This window comes from Trichogramma pretiosum, unplaced genomic scaffold (assembly GCF_000599845.2).
Source record: "Trichogramma pretiosum strain Unisexual culture from Peru unplaced genomic scaffold, Tpre_2.0 scaffold30, whole genome shotgun sequence".
NCBI lineage: Eukaryota > Metazoa > Arthropoda > Insecta > Hymenoptera > Trichogrammatidae > Trichogramma > Trichogramma pretiosum.
In genome coordinates, this window is record NW_019641675.1 from 150526 (window position 1) to 168474 (window position 17949).

General features: G+C 41.9%; 1 protein-coding gene across 2 annotated transcripts in view; it reads left to right on the plus strand.

The window, feature by feature from the left end:
* The first annotated feature begins 206 nt into the window (after positions 1–206).
* Positions 207–17949, plus strand: part of LOC106652982 (mucin-5AC-like) — a 77663-nt gene continuing 59920 nt past the window's right edge. For both annotated transcript variants that reach the window (XM_023460688.1, XM_023460689.1), the window contains exon 1: positions 207–679. The gene's annotated coding sequence lies outside the window, so the exon portion shown is untranslated. The remainder of the gene's footprint in view (positions 680–17949) is intronic.

Consider the following 17949-nt stretch of genomic DNA (forward strand, 5'->3'; position numbering starts at 1 on the left):
CTCTCTCTCTCTCTCTCTCTAGCTATGCTGCTGCTGCTGCTGCTGCTACATGCTGCTGCGCCGCGAGTGCAAAATAGGACCGGCTGACTAGTCAGTACTGTGCCGCGACTCTAGCGCGTCGCAAGTCGCTCTCTCTCTCTCTCTCTCTCGATCAACATCAACAACAACACAGCCGCTACTGCTGCTACTTCTATTATACACGCGACGATCGCTGTATATGCTCCGTACGTGTTTTGGCGCGCAGTGTGCTTTTTGGAACTGGCGCGCGCGAGAAAAGCTCCGCTGCTGCCGATGCTCCGCGATACACAGTCGCAGTAGTTGGGCACGTGTTTGATTGTTTTGAGAAACTAAAGGTTTTTTGGCCAATCCGAGGATTATTGAAGTCGTGCGAGGACTTCGTTACACGCAAGGGGGCGTGAGTAGAAAATTTGCTGCTGCGTGATCGTGATCGTGTCGTTGATTTGTCCACTAAAACTGTGAACGAGCATTTCGCAAGGAACAAGTGTGACGTTATTTATCCTTTATTTTTTTTTTTAATCGATATAATACTCTTTGCGGTTTGGATGATATTTGAGGAGCGGGGAGGTATCGTGGCGTGCGAGTGACACAGGGGGTGGTACACAGCAACATCGACTACCGGCCAGTTCTAAGCGTGCCGCAGTAAGCTGTTATCCTCGTGGTGAGTACACGCTATCCCAATGTATATCACTAATTTTATAATTGCAATTTATCGCTTTTTCGCGGGACTCGTGAGTCTATAATGGTCGAATGAAATATTACGTCGATTTAGCGAATAAGATCGTGAAAAAGAAAAGGTGCACATTCCCATCGGTGATTTTATCTCTCCTCGAAAGCTTAATCAGGAGCGTTGACGAATGAGCGCGAGCGCGCGCGAAAGCGACAGAAGTAAAAGCGCGCAGCGTGAAGCCATATTATACACCTTTCAATTCGATACCAATTGCTGCAACGCGTGCCGTGCGCTTTCGCGCGCGCCAAGCTTTTAACGGGCTTGCAGATTTGTCATCCGTACACAATACGAGCCTATACGAAATTTGGAAAAAAGTTTAAGGCTACACTCATTTTTCCCTTCGAGATCGTTAATTTCGTCGATCGTTGAACGTTCCCAGCTACGCTCGTCGTAAAAGTGCGATAATAAAAGTATATCTTTCCGCGAGGAAATTTATTACTCGATAATTTATTTCACGTCGTTAAGTTCGATAATAAAAATTGAACAAATTATTCAGTGTCTGCTCGAGCCCGCGTTACATTAACATTACATACACGCGTCGACGCGCAGAGCTACCGTTGGCATTGTGCACCGCAGTTGCCCGTCTCAAAGCAGCCACAGCTAGGTATAAGACAGGTGTAAAAGTGCGTCATAATACCTTCGGCAGTCGTACACACGAAGCACGCGTACAGTTGCGCGAGCGCTACTATATAAGAATTCGCGCGCCAGAACTAGGGTCCCGAATCCCATATAACACGCGCGGGTATACACACGTACCCATACGCACACACACCACAGACGTTATAATGACGCTATATAATTAGGATACTTCTTCTCTCTTTTTTTTTTTTATAATTAGAGGGGCGTGAGAAAGCTACGCGCTGCGGAGAGCGAATGCACACGACGACGACGACGATCGTGCGAGTACCTCGAGGAATTACGCATCGGCGTAATCTCCTCTACGCGTGTACGTAGATGTATAAAAGTGCAAGTGATTGCAATGAGAAGATCCACGCTCGCGATCTGCATGTGTACGATTCTGTGTGTTTGAGTGTGTATGCACTTTTCGAAGTCGCGATGTTCCTTTTTTTCGTGTTTCATATTATAATATATACCTAGAGGAGCGAAGGTCGTCGCGTCGTTGGCCGACAAAATTTTTTCGTCGCTGCTACACGTACTACTATACGCGTACGCACGCCTTTATGGGAAAATTTCGAGACCGTATATTGTTACAGCACGATGATTTTTGTTTTCGTTGGTAATAGCGGCTCAGGAGTAGCAAAGATTCAGGTGCGCGCGTGTAGAGTAGATCGCACTGACTGATTTGCCATCTCTTTTAACTCTTTTTTTTTTCTTCTATTTTCACAGAAAAGTTGAGAAAATTCGTCAAGCCCGCACGATGAATTATTTCGATGCGAGCATATAAATACGGATTTTTAATCAAATTGTCGTAATCGTATAAGATTTTCCATTTTTGGTCGATCGAGTAATAGAGTTTTCATAATCCGCGTGTATGCAGCTACTAATAAAAATTCAATTATACTTATATCTAAGCTCTTTTCAATTTCATTTCGGAACGAACGAACCGACAGTAGTATAATTCCATCGTTCGCCAGACTAAATTTATATTATACCGAGATTTTCCCGGCACCGAGAGATTTTTCATTTTATTCCGTCATTCATCTGGGTGACTGTAATTTAGAAACAAACTTCCTTGCAGCGTCCCAACGTGCGTATAAGTAATGCACGACTTGGAGATTTCGCACTGTTGATCGTTCATTTTTCATTCCTCGTTCAATCCTTCTTAATTATGAATCATTGTTGTACCGTGCGCGAGAAATGAAAAGCGAGAGATGAAAAAAAAAATTCGGATGAAATGCGCGAGTGACCGAGCACAGTTGTAAAATTCGTACCTATTATTCATCAATTCTTTGCACGCTTGCATAGAAAATGCATCGATTTTCAAATCCTCGGATGTTATACGAAAGCGACGAGGTGCATAGAGATGCGAGCGCTTGACTTGTGCATCGTCTAAAGAATATATACACGGCTTTAGAATATATCCTGCGCAATGACAATGTTTGCGTTGAGTACCTTCGCTTGAATTATCGACTTTCTCCCTCTCTATCTATCTCTCTCGTCGATATAATAGATGCTTGATATCATCCGCGTGTAAGCGCAATCCATTCGATGTGTATATTCATTAACTTGATTGAATTTCAGCTCTTCTAATGTATATTTTGTGTTGTATTCGTTAAAGCTAATGAAATTGCGCGTATATATATATAACTACTGTACGACGGGGGCCCTGCAGTACGAAAATGTTCCCATCTCTGTGCACGAGCTCGATTGAACTAGATTAAATTTGAATTTTTAACGAATGTATAAAAATAAAAAGCACACATGGACGGGGGTGGGCACTGCGTACTTGCGCTTTTTTTAAACATCCAAACTGTTTAAATGAAATTGTAACAAAAACAATCAAAGGTTCGCGCGCTAATGGCTGAGTCGGGGTGAATTCTTTTTACCCCCGTTCTCTTTTTTTTTCTTTCAATTATATAACACACTGCGCACACTGGGTCAGTGTATAAAAATATTGCACTTAATTGCTCTAGTTACATTAATACCCTCTGCACTGCAGGGTCGAAACGTGAGAGGTTTTTTATTTCGCTTATTTTTTTTTTTTGTAATTCACAGTGAAGAGGTGCACAATAAAATAACAAAATATATTTTTTTTTATTAAAAATTCTACATTCTACAAATGTACAAAAAAAAAATAATAATAATAAAATAAATTCGTTTGCTTATGCCATTAAACCGGGGATTTTTCCAAAAATTAAACAATCACGAGTCTGCTATCATGCGCAGTCGAAAAAATATAAGCGCCATGATGCAGCGCTGAATAACGCAAAAGAAGTAAATCTATTGCAAAATCATTGAAATATAATAATTATGCAAAGACACATGTATGAGCTCGGCGGCGCACCATGAGTACGTAAAGTCACGTCCGTCGAAGTAGCTATATAGCGATCTCTTATACACACACGCACACGTGCACGCATATATAGGCGTGAACAACAACGTCTGAGCCATACTACACCATCACGTCCCGAATTTCTCAAGGGGTATAGCTCATTCACACGCGATATCTATTTTGCCATTATCAAATTATGTGCGTGCACTTCGCGATGAGAAAAAAAAAATAAGAACCACAAAAGAGATAAAAAGAGAGAGACAGAGAAATAACGAAGAATATAGATGGTATTTTGATAGGATAAAATTGGGCACATCGTGCGCGATAGAGAGAGATACGTGTGGTGTGCATACATACATGTATTATTGTTGTTGACTTTCTTGCATTGTATAATCTACCATGTAATATAATATTCCGTCTACGATTCGCGCGTGCATACGAATTAATCAACGTATCCGAGCGTGGGGGTTGTGGACAATCAATCGGTAGAGAAAATTGGACTCCCTCGCACGCGGAGAGACTCGCGTTGTTTGCACAAACACTTATCGCTCGTGTATATGTGTATGCCATCGAGGATCGAGTCACCTGTGTCTTATATGCAGTGCAAAATCAAGTATATCCAAGTAAAATTTGATCCATCGAGGGATATATAGTTTTTTTCCCGACGTGCACTCGAAGTACATAATAACGACGATCTTTACGCTCGATCAATTGTTTCAAATAAAAATAAATTTAATTGCAGGCATGCGCTCATGTGCAGGCGCGCGAGTGTTTTTCCTCGTAACAATGGCGCCTTTTTTGCGCGCAGGTAAATCGCATCGTGAGCAAGCGCTGCAGCGGGTACTGTAATGTACGCAGGCGGCACACACAGTCGATTTCATTGCGATACGCGCGCGGCTCTACGGTTTCTTTGAGATATTTTGAGCTGGGGCCTTAAACTGCAAAAATCTCATATTTCTCGCGCGGTGATTTTTCCGTAAAATTTGTCGAGACCTCATCACGTGTTCGGCGTATTTATATAAGAAGATGAGTCGATTTTCACGTACTTAGAAACAATGTATAAACGAGCGTCAAAATCAATCAGTATCAAATGTTGGCATACCAATAGAATTGAGCCGAGAATCTGCGCTTACTGGCGCTCGTATACGTTGCTGTATGTATACTGGAGACGTTCTTTGATGCTGTATACGTATACGCGAATTTGAGAGACAGCACAATAAGATGCGCTTTTCGCACGCGCTCAATTTTATAATCGCGCAAAAGACGAGTATATGCAGTTGTATGCAAGTACGTGCGCCTCTAGTGTGTGTTCGTTATACGTACACACTGCATGCCAAGAATATCGATGGAAATACCGTGTCAAATTCCAATTGATTTTATGAAAAAATAAAAATAAAATGACATGAAAAAAAAGAGTAGAGCCTTACCTGTACTGCGATACTCTCTGATATACGCGTAATACGTCGTCTTGACGTTTCTCTTCTCTCGCTATCGCGCGCGTACACGAAAAAATAGTTCAACTCGAAAAATGCCATAAAGATTCGCTTAGGAGATGGCTCTCCTAGAGCTCGAGCTATATGGCTCTTGTTCATAGTACAAAGATTTTATTAAACGTTAGAAATTTCAGCTCTGCTCGGCTTCGTCCGGAGACTGTGGAAAAAGGGGGAAAGGGGGGGGGGAGTCGGCGCTCTTAGATAATGGCTCGAGAGTCGTAAAGAGTACCTCTTTAGAATTTACGTTGGCAAGCTTATGCTGCTGCTCTTCTTCTTGCTGCTGCTGCTGGTGATGCGCCTTTTTGAATAAGAATTTATATTGATTAACTTCCAACCTTTCTTTTCTTTTTCTCTTTCTTTTTTTTTTTCATTTTTTACTATCGTAAAATTCATTCGTCCTTATGATTACATTCTTTTCGTGAATAAATTCAATTGAAGGTAAATACCATACCACACGCTCGTTGCGTCGGCTTCGCACTGAATTTTTCACTGTCGCTACTGCCGCCTCGGGAAGTTTCGGAAAAGTCTCTAGCGCCGGCCGTGGAAATTCGATTATTTTTTCATTACGCATTGTCAGCGATGTAATTTTCCGAAAATTAGTCACTTTCGCATTCTCGCTGAGCTCTAGCTCTGTCTTTTAACATTATATATACGTACGCAGTCGTGTCGCGCGCGTTTTATACATATAGGTATATATCGCGTGCGACGATCTCTGCTCGCGCCGCGCGCACACTAATATATCTTCTATGAAGCTTCTGTCCGTCCCTCGTTACGCGTGAAGATATATGTATATCTATGGGCGCCAGGATATACTACTACGAGTGTATAATACGAGTGCTTTGGCAAAAAGAGAAGATGCGCGACGCGTTCTGCGCTGCGGTGAAAATCGCGAGCACCGCGCGTGCCTGCTCGTATTATACACCGAACAACTCCATGCTTTTGCTGCTCCCACTGTTTCCTGTGTTATATATTTTGCATTTATGGGTCCTCTTTAACTCACTCGTATTTCTTCTTTTTTTCCACAAAAGCCTAATAATAAAGGAGGCTTAACGGTAATCACTGCATATTCATCAACATTTAATTTGAACACAAAAGAAAGTATACAGTTTGGGACGGAAGAAAAAAAACAAGTAAATAAAAAGGACTCCTCTGATCATCAACATTTTTTTATGGGCACAAAATGCTTCAAAGGATATGGCGCTCCGTCTTGGAAAGTGCATCCGTTGAATGTATACGTTTTTCGATATGTTTCTACGGGTATACAGTTCCAAATTAATTTCTTCTTCTTCTTCTTCCTTTTTTTTATCTTTATCGTCTCATCCAACGAACGAACTACATTTTCTCTTTTTCTCGCGGATAAATGGAATTCGCGTTCGAACGCGGAGGAGGGAAGAGAAAGAGGAGGACAGCGATGCCGAGAAGGAACTTGCCGAAAGAGATGTTTATCCTCTAGGCAGGCGTGGTTCTCTTCCTCAGCATCTTTTATATAATACAAACATAATAATTTTTTTGCCTTCGACTTAGCGAGCGCAGAGCTCGAGCTCGAGCTCGTGTCGTGGATTCGTAGTAGTAGTAGAGGAGCATGCGGCAATGCACTTTTATCGCGGGGAAAATCTTATTTCTTCTTCCTTATCGAATTCGATTCTATGGATTCACCTCCGTCTTTTTTTCCGCTTTTTTTGTATATGCCGTCTAGCATACCGTCGTGGCACTTTGGTATACATAGACGGCAGTCACAGGCGACGGCGGCAGCAGTAGCAGCAGCAGCAGCAGCAGCAGCAGCAGCAGAAGTGGAAGTAGAAGAAGAAGTAGACGAAGTACATGGAAGAAGTAGGGAGCAGTAGACTTTTCATTTTATTTATTTTTCTGCCACTGCTTTCGACTGGATTGCATCCTTTTTCACGCGGAAGAAAAATACGATTTCCATTGTTGAATACGGCTCTGATTTTTTTTTCATCGTCGTCTGCGTCGTACGGTATAGAAATATATATAAAAAAAATATATTCAGAGTCGCGCTTCTCGTGCATACGATTAACGCACCTTATCTCTCGGATTTCCGGTGTAAGCATTTGTTGCACAATTGACATCGGCAATTTCTTTACCTGCTGTTCGCCCAGAGAGTTGTAAAATAAAAAAAGAAAAAACTCAAGCACGTATCAATGTCGAAAGTTTATAAAGAGACGTAAATATATAAGTGTATCTGCATATATATCTGTCTGAACGAACTTATGTGTATATCGCGCGCGTCTTCCTACACAAAGTTTTACTGCGCGCGAAAAAGTTTTTTCACCCACATACTCACACACATTCGTACACGTGTGTTACGCCGTGTGTTGTCTCGTCGCGATATCGCATGGACTTAACAGACAAACATCTTATTTCAAGAATGTTTTAGCCTCGTGTGCACATGCGTCCGTAGACTTAAATGTGTATCGTATTAATTTTCCCTTAACTCTAGGATCTCTTTATCTCCTCGAGGACTCGTGGAAAGGGAGAGAGATTGAAAAATTCATACGAGATAGAGTAGCTCGGCCTCACTCGAAGTTATGGATCGAGCTCCATCATCCCTGCATAAATACACGTATTCAGTTGAGAGGAATATATCAGGCCAATAGGTATATGTATACGGGGTAGAGAAGAGCCGAGACTTAAAGGGCCGCTCGCTCAATGGATATCCTTGTGTGATGCACTGCTCTGTACTATACTTCGGAGTACAGTGGCCCGGTGCAGTGCAGCCTTGCAGCTCTGTACAGCGAGTGTATATACATATCGTACACATTTTATGCGCGTTAAGCTATAAATGCTCGAGGGATAAATTTACGAGTCTTTTTTTTGTGCCTCGCGCTCGCGCCCTCTCCGAGTACAGTCGGAGAGCTTATTATATATATGCCAAGAGATCGGCATTGAATATACGAATACCCATACGCTCGTATGTACCTGACTCTAGGCCACGCGTATACCATAGCCAAACAATATAGACATATATTTATAATATATCTTTGATTAGCTGCCGGCTTGCTCCGCATACGAAATTTATACGTTAGAGCGCAAACGTTTGCTCGATTCACGATATATTTTCGTTTATACACTTGCTGCAGCGTGAAAATGAAAAATGCTGGACCATCGAGCTTGGGAATCGATTCCGGCTTTTATAATATGTATGTTTATATATACCACATAAAACCGCTTGGGCCCGCGCAAGAGAGCGGAAGTTTAAGCGCGTCGCTCGCTCGAGCTCTATGGTATTGTGGTTAAAACGACTTATTATATCACTTTCGAGCGCCGCGCGGCTTATAGCCCCGCGCATGGAACGCGCGCGACATTTCGCAACACGCAAAATGGGATGTACCGCTGCTGGCGCTCTTTGCTCTGCAGTGCAGTGCAGTATATACAACGCGCATAATACTATAGTGTGCAGTAAGAGAGAGAGAGAGAGAGAGACCGATGGACGCTTCAGGGTTAAACACCTCTAATTTTCTCGTGCTTTCCACGCTCGAAAGTCGAATTACCATTGAAAAATAGTGCACATCCCAGGTATAAGTAAAACCGCCGGTACTGCCGCCGCCGCCGCTGCTGCTGCTGCCATCACCACACTGCCGCGCGTGTTTTATATATATATATATATATATAACTCTTGTTTGTAGTGCTGAACTCGTGTCGTTGTTTACACGCCGCCGTGGTCATTTTCTCGCGAGCGACTTCTTAAGCGCCATATATTCCTCGTCGCGGATAGAGCGGCGTGAAAGTTTTTTTTTTGCTTCTTAACTGGATCCTAATTGGGCACTACTAGAGCGCGATTGTCTTTTTGACGCGTTGCTTGGCACTGGAACAAGTTATGGTAGCAGTAGTATAGTGGAAGGGCTTGCACTAAGCAACTTTTTTTCTTTGTCAAAAATCTGAGGATGATATATTGCACTACTACTAGCTTTTTCACTCTTTGACATGAGCTACTGGCACGGCATTTATATGCTGTAAAAACGAGCTGATCGAAAAGTACTGTAAAGTCGAAAAAGAAAGAGAAAAAAAATAGTCCAACGTCACGCGCGGATCTTCTGTGCGGTTTTAATGCCTATGAACTTTGATGGCCTGGCAACGATACGCAGTCTGTGTGGTAGTTGTGCACCCGTGACGCGACTCGCGACTTTTAACGAGTGAGTAATTGTCAGATATTAGCATTACAAAGGCGAGCTGGGCACCTATAAACAGAAAAATGTACCTCGGTATCGCTGATAGATATAGCTCGCGAGAGACGAGCTGTTTTTCTCGCGCGCTCGCGAGGGCGATCGACTATCTTTGAAAAATCGTTTGGTGCCTCTATATATGTAGGCGCGATGTTTATTGCGACACTCACACTGTGCAGAACGCACGCGGCAGAGTATTTTAACACACGTGCATGAGTCTCTCGCGGTGAGTTGAGCATTAATACGATGGAAAGAACGTCTGTCGTGTTTCAGTATTATTATATATACTTTTGTTCTCGTCAGTGCAGAGCAAATGTTATCGGCCACAGATTTATGTGTAACTGCGATACATCTATGAAGGCGCGCAGTCCTTTTTCTATTATATTATAAAGGATGTATAAGCGAACGTAAGCAACGACGACTTCTTCTCATTTTAATTCTCATTTGCCAATTTGAGACGACGTAAACGTTGGGATTATTGACTTTTATATTATACATGCGGCCGTTACTCATTGCGAAAGCTCAAGTCGCAATTGATATTATAAGCTTTAACGTCGTCGCGTAAGGCGCAGGTAAATTGAATCGTCGTAGTCGTCTACAGAAGCATCAAGATTATAGACAATTACTCGACTTAATGATATACATTTAATTTTACAATTGGCACGTATCGTAGTACGGGGGCATAGGAAGAACGGCAAAAAAAGTCGCGCAACCTAACGAACGATTTCGTATATCTATATGTAGATAAAAGAAAGCACATTCCATCGAACACAATATAATAGCCCGCGCGTATCTTTCAAAACAAGAGAGAGAGATAGATAGAAGAGAGAGTCTAAATCTCGAGACAAGCATTCGGTGCTAAAAAATTGATGCTATATCTGCCGAGCGAATCTAAAGCAACACAGAGCTTCACTTAAATCCTTACGTAAAAGCCTAATGACAATGCCGAGCATCAGCTGCAGCAGCAACAGCAGCGACGCGCCGAGGCAGGAGGATCCCCTTTTTCGATCTCTACACACCGAAAACTGACGTAACCATGATGCCAGTCTGAGCTATAGCGAGCAGTGCACAGACGAGGGATGGACTCTAGCGCAAGCGGGCCCATATATATATTTTTATATCGTAAGTTTTTTGTTGCGCGGCTGCTGCTGCTGCTGCTGCATCACCATTCCATATCGATTAATTGTGACGATAATCGCTGCTGCGCTAGTATACACAACGACTCAACCACCGAGCGTCGTAGATCGTGTCCGACGTCGTGATTTTTGCATGTTATAATATGATATATTTTATAACCGGGCATCATGGGAAGGGCTCGGGGATCTCATCGCGGTGTTTTCGACATTTTCTTCAATGGTGACTTCATGCATCGTGCGCCGGGGCATCTCGCGTGTGCTTTTCATAATTACTTTTACGACTCGTCTGCGTGTATGTGTGTATAAGTGTGTCGTTATAACGACGCGAGCACGCGAGATTTGCATACGACACGTCCATATATTTATCGTTCAATCGACCATTAAAATATTTTAAGATAGAGTTTACTCAGCAGCTCGTAATAACGATGAGCATATCCAAATATATGTATATGATCGATTTTATCACAAGCATCGTTCATAAATGTGTACACATAATATATAAGAAATAATTAACACGTGTCGCACGCACGTTATGTACAATATGCACTATATATTATGTATCATATCGCTGTACACACAGACGCAGACACGCACACGTCGAACAGTACTTTACACCTCGCACACTCGCAAATAGACGCGCGCACAAACGCGGCGAGACTTTCGCATAATTAAATTAATACGAGCGTCGCGCGCGCCATTCACTCTTCAGCTAGCAGCAAAGGATTCCCGGTCTGCGTGTGGATGTGTGTGCGTGGAGGATTATATCGCTCACTCTGTCTCTTTCTCTTACAAGAATGGCATGTATACTACACATGTTACGTTTGTGTGTTTGCTCTGTGTGCGCTTCTAGAAAGAGAGAGAGAGAGAGATGTCAAAGACCAAAGTTGCTGTGTGTGTGTGTGTGTGTGTGTGTGTGTATTATACACCGCGAGTTCTCAACGAGGCTTTTAACACACAGACACAGACAGTGGGTACATAACTATCGCATAAGTAATGTAGTCGGGCGCGCGCTTACATCAGTGATAATTTTCAAGTTGCAGGTGTATAACGTTATTAACTCTCGGTAAATGAATCGTCATGATTTTACCATGCCACTCGATAGTTGCATAAAACGGTCGTCTTCCTTGAACAAACGAGTGAATGAAAGGAAACACACAAAAAAGAAAATAATTGAGCCAAAAAGAACGCGTTGACAGTAGTATGTCCGCGAAATAATTGTCAAACGTATACAGGCCTTTTAATGGACGAACATCGATCGAACTGACTTTTTGCACGCACGCTCGTACATACTTACATATATATGACTAACGAGTGCGCTCGACGCGTAGATTTCGAATAATCAGAGGCTCCTCTAACGAAGAACTTTCACCTCCTGCTCAGGCATTATATACAGTCCGCCGAGACGTTCGCCCAGAAGATCTTCGTCGAACTTACGAACGAACGAACGAACGCCGACGTCTCTTAAATTCGCGGCTGGAAAAATTTCATAGTATGCGCAGAGAGCACACCTATAGCGCACAATGCGAATATCGTTATAATAAGCCATTAAAGAGCTCCGAGAAAGACGAGAAGAGAAGCGTCGCTTCGATTAATCGTCGCCTATATAGATTCTTCGCGCGCACTACAGCACGGGCACATGAATCGTTAAAGGATATCCTATAGGCTGTATGATGAAGGTATACAAAAAAAAGCTTGTGTGCCTTGGCGCGTCGCGTCCCCCGCGGCTCATACTACATACAGCAGTGGTGGTGCACCTTGTGTCTATGTGTCTGCGTTTGTACACACACACACATACAGTTTTACATAAGAGTGCAGAGGATCACAGAGGTTCGTGCGAACGCGCGCACGTACGTACGTGTGTGTGTGTGTGTGCATACGGACTATCTATGAGCGCTTTCTCCTCTTTTATCGAAGTAAGGAGACGCGAACCGCGTGATTTTTCTGGTATATGCATCGTGCGTGCAAGCAGTCGATTTCCGCGCCCACACAGGTACACGCACGCACACATATATATAAACACACTCGAGTCGCGCGTGTACGTGGAATTATTATATGCGATTGTTTTATTACGATTGCGCGAGAGAAAGAGAATCTTTTTTTTCACTCCTTACCTTTTTCTTCATTACACGCAGCTTTAATCGCCAGAAAGAGAGAGATAGATGAAGATACGGCTTTCCGGGATTGTCCCTTTCTCGCGGTGTGTACCGATTGCGCCATTATTAAATATAAAAATATCATTACAAAAGCCACGTCGAAAGAATCACATATAGATAAACGTATCACTGTGTACTTATGTGTTGCAACTGCTATAAGTGTGTGTACCTTTGAATATAAAAGCATTAATGGGTTCAGGAAAAAAGTAAGGAGAGAGAGAAAAAATATGACCCTATCGAAATCGGAATTCAATGCTAATTTTCGCGTTCGCAGAGTCAGGTGCTATTATTATTACATTATATCTATAAGAAGTCGATAATAGACGCTTCAAATTTTGCAAGGATCCACGGAGCGTCGAATTATAACACCTATCGCAGCAATGAATGGGCTCATTCTTTATAGGAAAATTTTTCATTGTCCTCGTCGATAAATCGACTCGACGCCGCGCGGCCATTGAAATTATAACGAAAACGATGACGAAGATTAATAGTATAAAAGAAGTATCGAAGAATCTACATGTGTTTTTTTATACACGTGCGCGATGCGCGTGAAACGAACACTTGAATATAGTTATAAATAAAAGCGTTGCGACGACGAGCATCGCGCGATTCAGGGCCAAGAATACGTACGCTTGTATATCTTAGGTGTGATACACGCAAAGGAGGAGACGTTGTACGCAATTGTTGATGTAACAATGGACACGAACTTACGGCAGCTGCTCCGTTACGGCCTTTGGACCCTCGAAACGTATACTGTCTCTTGTTTTCCACACCTTTTCGCGCTTGAGAAATTGCATTTCGTCAGACTGTGTTCGAATTTGATTCGAGAGGGAATTTTTCTCTTCTACATGATACATAATACGATGAAACTATGTCCGAGCAATATCAAAGATCCTCGAGCTTTGATAAAAGGAAAACTTCGTAGACTCGATACGTATGTAGTGCAATTTATCCCAACCAAGTATGCTCGGTCTCCGCGAGTCGCAGTGCGCGCAGTTTATTGGTCTATCTTTTGTGTGCTGCTCTTAAGTGCTACATGTACACAGATTTACGTCACGCGCGCCGAGTGCAGCAGCGATGCTCTCGTTCGCTGATATATTTACCTATGCAAAGCGATCAGAGAGAGGAGAAAGAAGTAGAAGTGGATCGCGCGCTGCGGGATGATGCGCTGCTATGGGAAAATGGGCATCGCGGAAGGGGAGAGATAATCGATGTAGCGGCGATTGAGGAGTGCTCGATCGTGTAAGCGCGCATGATGCAGATCGAAGGACGTGCGGGGTCGTGGCCTCAGACATTGTAGATTTTCATTTTTTTTCTTCTCTTTTTGTTTGTTTGTTTGTTTTGAGGAATTGTCAAGTCTCTGGTGGAAATGCTCAGGAGGAGTAATGACCTAAAAATGACAATTAAATTGTTTAAAAAATTTAGACTAGTTTTCGATCACTTTAAATATTGTAATACTAATTTGAGCCACCTCCACTTGATGACGAGTACTTTTGTATGTGAATCTGCAATTGGTAAAGTCAAAGCAATTTTATAAATCAAAACGCAGTTACTATGTCAAGATGAATTGGATTGAGATTAAGATTGGATTTAGATTGGATTTAGATTTCGTCTATACTATCTTAATTAAAAATAATAACTCAATGTGTCTTTAATCATAACTCGCCCGAGTTTCTTATAGTCAAACGATAATCTTTAAAAAGCCGTATGATAAAGCTGTCAAATTTTGGGGAAATAAAATGTTGAACTTTTGGTTAGCATATGTCCAGTTTTAAAGAACCCCTTATGTCTTAGAAACTTTTCGGTTGGTTAGAAACTAGCCTTGAATTGTTTAGCGTTTCAACCAGGGGTGATGTAGGAAAAATTAGCGAAAAACCATTTTGAAAATTCATCCTATCGCGATAAGCTTGCCTCATACCGCAAAAGTCCGGCAATTAGTCTGACGCGCACATACACGTACATTTGAGAATATAAAGAGGTTCATAGTTCCTTATGACTTTCCTTTCGTAACGAAGCTTCCACGAAACTTCTCTCCGTCTAGGTCTTCTCCTTTATACCGCAAAAAAAAGAACTTTCATTCGAATTGTCGCGGGCGCTCGCGCGAGCAAAGCAATGTCATACCTATAGCGCAGCAGCCTCGCGCGCGAGCGAGCTCCTCACATAGACATCCACCCATGCCTACACTTCAAATTCTCTCTTTTTATCATACAAAACGCTCTTATTTCTTCATCACTTCTTCTTTTTCTATTTTCTCTCTTTCGAAGCTCCGTTTCACTCATTGTTCTTACGGTGAAAAGGGCCGATAGGTTTTTCCTTTTTCTTTTCGTAAAACGCCAAGGATACTAAGTAAAAAAGGGAAAGAAAAAGTAATTGTAAGCGCTGTACTCCGCCGCAGCGGAAGCAATGTTCTTTATATCCGGTGTGTATCTCGAAGTAATTTTCACCCAAGCGCGCGAGTTTCAATATATATAAGTCTATGTACCTTTGGGCGAACTAATTTCTGGCTCTCTTTCAGCCTCCCGCGAAATATATAAGGGCTGGCCACCACTTAAGTCTATGTGTATGTGTGTGGGTGTGGGTGTGTGTACTTGCAACTGCTCGCTTTTACTTTTTTCGCCGATCGCCCGGCGTACGACGACGTTCTAATTTTACGCGCGCAAGTGTTTGAAAGGTCGTTACTTTTTCCTCTTCTTTTGCTTTTTTTCGACAATCGAGATGATCAAAGCGTTCAAAGGTTCGTGCATCGTACCCGAAAGTAAGGGAGAGAGAGCTCGAGGATCTTCTTTCAGATTTACGGATAAGCTCCGTTTTATAATTAAATATATCACGTGATACAAGCACGAGCGCGAAGGGAGCCCGATACACGAATTTTCATGCACATTTCACAATTTCTCGCTTGGCATAATAATACAAGTACCCAACAAAGAATAGACGATATTTATGCATACAAACAGAATAAAACAAAAATGTGCGCCAGGAGAGCTCCGCAATAAATTTGTTATGCACACATAGCTCGTCGCAAAGCGCGGGGACACACGGGTTGCAGTAAACAGCCGGGTAATATAATCGGCGACACAATCAGTGCTATAATTTCTCCAAAGCGTCAACGTACTCAAGAGAGTGAGGGACGTTCTCTCGCGTGTATGTGTACACATAGCCGAGTCGCTGTCAGTCCCCGTATACGTTTATAAGCGCAGCAAGTCTCCTGCCGCCACCGCCGCAGCATGTGCATGTGTAGGTATGTATAGTCATATGAATGCCGGCTGCAATTAACTCGAGAGAGAGAGAGAGAGAGAGAGAGAGACTAGCTTCAGGTTAGAAACTCCGAAGTTCAAGAGTTTTCATATCCTATGTTCAGACATGGACTATGCGCTACTAATTAAAACATCTCGGGTCATTTATCTTCATTATTGTATCAGTACGACCTTAACCCATTGCGACGCAAAAGCTCGTAGATGGGAAAATAGGTATAAATAAATTTTACCGCTCTTCGTCTTCGTCGTTGTTACGACGATATTATTATATTGCTCAGTTTAAAGGGTTTGCCAAAACGAGTCTACGTCGCGGTGTATTACTTGTATGTACGCGAGGATCTAGGATAGGTTTACGAGAGAGACCCAATTTTGGCACTTTCACCCAGAGATCGTTCAAAGATGCTCTTATATATGCATGCACATATGAGCCGATCTTTTTCTGTCTCCTCTCTCGCTCTCTCTCTCTCTCTCTCTCTCTCTCTCTCTTTTTCTCTTGCAACCAAGACATGCTTTTCGGTTATTTCATAGCATACATACACTGGCTGGAAAAATTCGACGAGACGCTGATGAATCTCTAACTTTTCATGTCACGCTAGAAAGTTCAGCCGTTTTTATCGCGAAAAAGACCTTGTATAATTACACGCGCGGATGATGCTCGCGCGAGGATTTTATGCTCTCGTTATAAAACCTTCCACCACGAGCGTCTTGTTATTAAATTATATCATGCTAGAGCGAAACAGGTCGTGGCGGCGGCGCGCGTACGATCAGGAAATTGATATTTTTCTTTTTGTTTTGTTTTCCGCCGCGCGCAAGCGAGTGATTGATCCAAGGTGATAAAGAAATTGAAAGTGACGCGCACGCACACGTTCACGCACACACCACGAGACGAGCTTTGAATGATACCGGCCGACATTTTCCCATTACACGTGTGTACTGACCAAAGTAAAAATATCAAGGTGATTATCAAGATATATTTTCCCTTAGGGATTTAGAAAATTTACTTATCTCATCTGCGCACTGTAACGTACGTGTAATCAGTTAAAAATATTTTTACATAAAAATTAATCTAAAAGTGCAGGAAGTTTCATATATTATAGATATTTATAGATACATATTATAGATGAATACATCAGGCCGCTAACAGTGTACATTTAGTGTGACTATTTAAATAGTTTAAACTAAGTTTAAACAAAGTTTATTTATCATCATTAACATTTTGCTTTCTATAAAAATACTTCCTGATCATAAACGGCCGAATTTCATTTAGAAATGTAAAACATAATACCATTATTATTGTAGAGCCACGACACATATAATTTTGAACACGCAGTAAAATTGGAAAGCCGAACTTCTCAATGCGTAAGGTTACTTTAGAAACATGATAAGGAACTGATTACATACAACAAAATGACGTCTATAACTGAGGTGTATGGGTAATCGAGAATCTAATTTTGACGCATAATGCCAAGAACAAGAATCATCATGCCCTTGCTGCACCTTGCTTTATTTATGACTTTATGACTTATACATTTATTTTTACTTTGCCACTTGCAGATTTACAGATAAAAGTACTCGCCATCTAGCGGTGAAAACTAGCTTTAGTTTTGATTGAATTTTCGTGCTCTTTTGCTGCTGTTAACGCAAACTATAAATCAATATGAAAAAATTAATTATAATAAAAATGTTCAAACTGGATTGTAGAATTGAAGCGTTTTCGTTCATTTTTTCATTAAAAATAATAGTAGTTTATGTAAAAAAATCAATAAACCCCGATACAATAAATTTCAATAAAGAATTTGTGTAAAAGTATCTTAAATAAAATCTAGCGATTTTATATATTAAATCTGCGTTAAATTCGAATTTTTTTTCAACAGTGTACGCGTGCATCGAGAAAAATCAAAGCACAAACGCGCATTAATCAAGCTCGTAAGCCACGTTGAACAACGCAATTCCACGTCGAGGATCGCGCTCATGGCTAAGTCAATACGTCGATGCATGTAAACCATCCTGCGGTGCTCCAGTAGCTTGTTA